Here is a 6000-nt window from a genome sequence, read left to right on the forward strand (position 1 = left end):
AGTAATGAAAGTAATTAGAGAAGCCAGGCTCTTGCCGTGGTTGTCAGTCACCCAGTTGGTCTAGATGCCCTGATAATTTGGAGAGCAAAATTATGACAGAAACAATGGCAGTCAGGCCAAGCTGGGTAGTTCCTGGGTTCCCCAGAGTCTAGGAGCCCAGATCTGTGTGTGCAGGAACTAGAGCAAAGAAGAGAAAAGCAACAGAGTTGAGGCAAAAAGATATATATTCTCTGTCTGTCTTTTTCTTTCCCCAACCTGAACTTGACACACACACCTCAAAAAAAAAAATGAAAAAAATTATTGCTTGGGAAGAGGAAGAGAGAAAGGAAGTTAGGGGACCAGGGAAGAGGATGGGCAGCCAGGTGAGGAAAACTGGCACACGACCCCATGCACAGGGTTGAATGATTTCCCCCAACATGCTTCTAAGCCCAGTTCTGGGATTCCTGTCTCCCTCCTAACTCAAAACAAAGAAGAGAGCAACTCTCAACCATCCAACAGATATACCCCAGGATGGGTTCCCAGTTTAGAGGAGCGGAGTAGTCAAAGCATCTAAGAAAGGGGCTCACGAAAGAAATGATTAAAGTCAGATGAGGCAAGTCTTTGAAGGAGCTCAAATGTTCATTCGTATATATAACACCCACCACCACCACCATTTTGTTCCCTCTCTGCTATTTGGACAGTATCTTTTCTTTTTTAGTGAACCTCCCAAAGTATCCTGTTTGGATTACCTTTAGTTTTGAGGAAAAAGGTGGGAAAGAGACAGGGGCAGAGAGATTTCATATTGTTCTGCCTAGAAGTCTAGATGGGGAGTGAGGCACTGAGGACATTTATTAAGCAAATTCTCAATGCCTGGAGATGCTGTGAGGCACCTGGGAACTGCCAGTCTGACCTGGCTCAAGGAAAAGAAAAACAACTTGAAATTTGTACTTCCTTGCTGACCCTCTAGAATTGTGTATATTAGGAAGGAGGCAAGGTTGGAGATGGGGAGAGGAAGAAGACTGTAGATGAAAAATGCACAAGTCTTTACTTCAGGGTTTTAAATGAAACAAAACTCTGGAGGAGAATACCACAGTATTGGCAGTAGACTTTATATTCCAAGCCTCGTGCCCTCCCCCCCCGCCCCCAGGTTCCTGAACACGAATAATTGACAAGAACTCCATTATCTAACTAGACAGTGCCTCCCCAACCTCTTTCCTTGCTGTAAAACACTGGGATTTGCCCCCTGACCACAGACAATTCTCCCATGGGGCTCTCTTTAGACTATCAAGGAAAGGCCACAGAGACATACTTCAGGTCTCTCTATCAGTCAGTCTATACCGGTAAACTCTAGTATCTTCTCATTATTTCTTCTTCCCCCTAACCTAAAGCATTGCCCTTTTGCACTCCCAACAGGAATTTTGGCACTGCTGAGAACTGAATGTGAACGTTGCATTCTCATTCTGACCATGGCCACTCTGTTGTGCTTGGATGCCCAAAGATTTTCCCAAGAGCAGAAGAGGGGCATGGCAGTGGACTCTATTCAATGAACAACTTCTCTTCATTGTCATGTACATTTAACTTTAAGCTTTGGAAAGACTTGTACTAACAGTTTCCCCATTTCCACTTGCATTCTATGAACCAAAGAAAATGATACACCAAGGCTACCTGTAAAATACATGTTCCAGTTGTCAAAGGCAATACAGGATCTAGGTTTTTATATTCAAGCTGACTTTTTTCTGTTGTTCCTTTAAAGGCCTGTGCTTATCAACATGTCGAAGCAGAAGAAAAAAATAAGGAAACAGACAAAAAGATAATCTGCTCAAAAAGAAGTTAGCCAGCTCAAACCTTCCTATCTTTCCAAATGATTGAACCAATAGCAGCCATTTTTTTAACCTTTCTACCACTCCAGGATTACTGAAAAGAAACCAGATTTTTTTTTAATAAAAGAGCCTTTGACAAACTCTACCCCACATTGTGTAACTTGGCATTTATTTTTCCTTTTCACGGTCTTAGATATAGCCCAATTGCTATAGGTCAAATTCCCCAAATAGCCTAATGATCACAGGTGGTTAGTAGAGTTCCTGTATCCCATCCTAAGTTCAAGTGCTTTCTCTTCTGTAAAAATCCTGGAGTCTTCAGAAGTTCCCTGTTGAGTGAACAGAGAATTCTGTTCAGGTTCCAATAACACCATCAACGGGACTTTCAGAAGTTAAAACAACTACAGGCTTCAGTCACCTCTGAGAAATTGAGTCCATCACAGTCAAGCTAACTATAAACAAGTTAATGTAAATCAGAAACTTTTATTTTTAAAGCCCCAGAATGACATTTAACTCTGGAAATCAGGGTTCAAATAGGAGTTGTCTATGTCCTAAATAGTTGGTGGCTTTTTTTAAAACTTATTTGTATTAAAAGTCATGCCAGAATGTTATAAAAAGGAACTACAGTAAGTATCTTTTCAGATAACAGAAATTAAATTACAAGTTAAGTGCTAATTGTTCACTATAATTTAATTTCTTGTTTGGTAAAATAATCCGTCAACACTTTTCAGCCAATGAATGTAAGTATGTTATAGAACATTTTCTACAAGTAAAATTAATGTATTTCACATATAGGGATGCATTGTGTAATATGCATAGATGCACTAAACAAGTTTAATACTATACTGTGTCTATAAAGGCCTATGTCTGGGGTTTGTTTAGTTTTACAAGTATTCAGGAAATTAGCTTTGTGAGCTCAAGGGCTACTAAGCTGAAATATGGACTTACCTATGCTGTAGATTTATTCACAAAATTACTGATTTATAAAAGTATTTATAAAAGTCAAATTCCCTTCTCCAAATAACTTGCTATTCTTTCTTTCCCACTTCTCTCACTGTATAAGATATAGCTCGAGTAACTCTCACATTCCCTCGTTTCACATTCCCAAATCCCTAATCTTTCCAGCAAAAGCCACATTTTAGGAAAAGTCCAGGCAAACGATATTTAGAAGTGTAGCATTTGTCGAAGATTTCTCTCTTTCAAAACACATCTGCTCAGAGTTCAAATTCAAATATTTCATTTCACCTCAGGCAACCATTTACTATTTTATTTTATAAAGTTTCAAGGTTCTGTTTGTGTATGACTTGGCTTAGTTAATCCCCTCAGACACAACAGCTTGTGTTGTGACGGTAAAGTTCAGCAACTCTATACCCTTCGCAGTATTAACACGAACTGGGAGAGGGAAATGGGATACGTGTGAAGATTTCCCACGTATGCAGTTAATTCCCTTAAATTCCTCAGGATTTACACCTCCCCATCTACTCGGAGCGGAAAAATAGGAACTCTTCTAATTAACTGAGTGATTTTCGCTGTAAGTTCCCATTAGGTGGAGTTAACTTTTATGGTCTCCCAATCTTCTTTACAGATGTTCGGGGGGAAAGCAAAGAAGGGGGGTAATTCTGAATGTGCTTATTACTCGACCGTGAATGTGGATTAAAAGTAGTATGCTCTTCACATTTAAAGAATTTGGGAGCCGAGGTGGAGAGGGAAGCTTGAGAAAGTGTTTTTGCTGCTGCTGGTGTGTGTGTGTGCGCGCGTGTAAGTGAGTGAGTGTGAATGTGTGTGAGATCTAGGTCTACTTCATTTGCGAATGAAATATTTTGCAGCCAGCCAGCCTCCAAGGCCTCAGTATAGAAATAGACCAAATAACGAGGTCTGGTTTAATTTAAGTATTTTTCAGGGCAAATTTTCCTTTTTTCCGACCAAGTAGAACCCCTGAACAAGAATTCGAAACTGTTAATGCGGTCTTGGTCTGGCCGAGTTTGGGTTGAGGAGGAAAAATTTGGGGTCCCTACTACTGGGACCCCTACTTTCACTTGATCCACTAAAAAAGACGAAACAAAAGAAATTGGTCACCCCCAGGCTGCACTTTGTTAAGTAAATAACCGGGGTACAAGAAAAGGTCCTTACGGTAGAGCCCCGGGACTGCAGACAAGTAGGTATTGATAGGCCAGCAACCAAGCTCCCGAATTCGCGCAACTTTCCGGGGTGTAGAGGAAGGGAAACGGGGCGTCTCTTCCTTTACATTCTAGCCTGGTTCCCGGACTTGGCTCAGGTGACTCGGTTTTAAAGTGGAAGAGGAGGAGAAGGAGAAAAGAGGAGGAAGACGAGGGACGAGGAGGGGGAGGGGTGAGGAAGACGCGTAGGGGAAAGAATAGAAGAGGAAAGGGTGAGTAAAAGAAAGGAGGAAGACGACCAAGTAGCCCAAGACTCACCCCACTTTCCAGTAGTCTGGGGGGGTTCCAGAAAGGAGGTTGGGGAAGTTTCATTGTAGATTTTCGGGGCTGGGGGGAGCGCAGGAGCGTGGTCTACGTGGAAGAGGGGAAGTGGGAGGCTACCCTTCCCCCACATAAAGAGGGTGAGCTCGAGCCCCCTCCTGGTTTATATTAAATTTTGAAGTAATTTTTTTTAATGACCTCCACGAGAAGTCCTTTTCAGCTTCATCTAAGACTACAAATATAGCTGTAATCCCTTTTGCTTCTACTGCTTTTTCCTTTCGGACCGACCAACTCCGGGGACTGTTCTGGTGCATGGGTGGGTTTTTGCTTAGAGTGACCAAGAATCGGCATCTCTGTCAATAGCCCCCCCAGCCCCCGCCCCCTCCAAGAAAAGGGCCTCACCAGGCTAGGTTGGTTAAGAGTCCACTCTAGAGAAAGTCTACTGTCGCAGCCCCGAAATTCTCGTGAGAGCAACCGGGGTCCCCAGAGGCCTTCCTCCCCAATACTGCCCTTCATTTCCCTCTTAAGAACTTCCCAAGCTAGTGGGTTTAGAGCTAGGATAGAGCCACTTGCTCTCTCTCCCTCTACAGCTGAAGGTCTTCGCGACCCTCCCTCTCAACGGTCCCTTTGCGGGGCTCAGGAACTCCCGAAGTACAGTTTGGAAAGACTCGCGGACCATTGCACTCCGCTCCCCAGCCCGTGTGAACTGCATAATAACCAGGTACTCGGAAAACCAAGTGCACTGGCAAATATTCGGGTCACTTACTGAACTTAAAAAAAAAAACTGAAGGGGGGAAGCAAAAGGGCGATCATGGGAACTTTAATACGAGACAAAGTACCCTGGTCCCTCTCCCACACCAGGATGGACCCACACGAAAAAGCCTGAGTATAGTTTCCTCCAGTAGTACTGAAGGTGATGGGGCCCTGCAAGGTGGGGTACCTAGCACTCGGAGCCCACGCATACACCCTTTTCTACAGCTGAGCTTCCTTGCGTAGCCATGCTTACTTCCTCTCAAACGTTGTTATTTGGTTTTGTTTGAGTGGGTAAGGCGGACCCCTGGCCCCCACGTTTAAACCTCAGACCTGCCACTTGCAACTCAAGACAACGTCTCCCCCCAAAAAAAAAATTCAAAATCTCGACCCTTTTCCCTCCAGCAGCTTCACTCTTTCTTTCTGTGAGGACACTTCTCTCCTAAGGGAAAGCTTCCTTCTCTCTTGGGCCCTCCATCCCTACGGCCCCTGGGTGCCGGGGCCTGGGCGCCAGGGAGGGAGAGGAGCAGGGCTTGGTATGTGACAGCATGTAGCGGCATCCTAGCCTAATGCAATATTCATGGACCGGCGTCACCGGCGAGCCCTGCCTCCTGGCTCGGCTGCGGCTGCTCCTCGGACAGCCCCGGAGGCGGCGGCGGGAGCAGCGAGCAGCGGCGGCGGCTCCGTCACTGCACGGCCGCCTCGGTCAGGGCATAGCTGCGCTCTTTTGCCAGCTCACAGATCAGAGAGCTGAGATCGCTACTACACCGATGTGGTCCAGTGAATCGCGGCAATATCGGTGGGATTACAAAGCCGGGGTCACAGTCAGAACCCGCCAGTTCCGCGCCCAGGCCTCGAAGAGAAAGCGAGGACCAGGCAGAACTTCAAAGTCAGGTTGTCGGATTCTCTAAAAAGGTTATGAGTTCTCAAGGCGTTCAGATTGCCTTTTTTTTTTTTTAAATCCCAACCCCCACCCTCCCAACTCCGTTTCAGAATCCGTCCGCCTGTGTCCCTTC

Source organism: Phascolarctos cinereus, unplaced genomic scaffold (assembly GCF_003287225.1).
Source record: "Phascolarctos cinereus isolate Bilbo 61053 unplaced genomic scaffold, phaCin_HiC Scaffold_1;HRSCAF=81, whole genome shotgun sequence".
Taxonomy (NCBI): Eukaryota; Metazoa; Chordata; class Mammalia; order Diprotodontia; family Phascolarctidae; genus Phascolarctos; species Phascolarctos cinereus.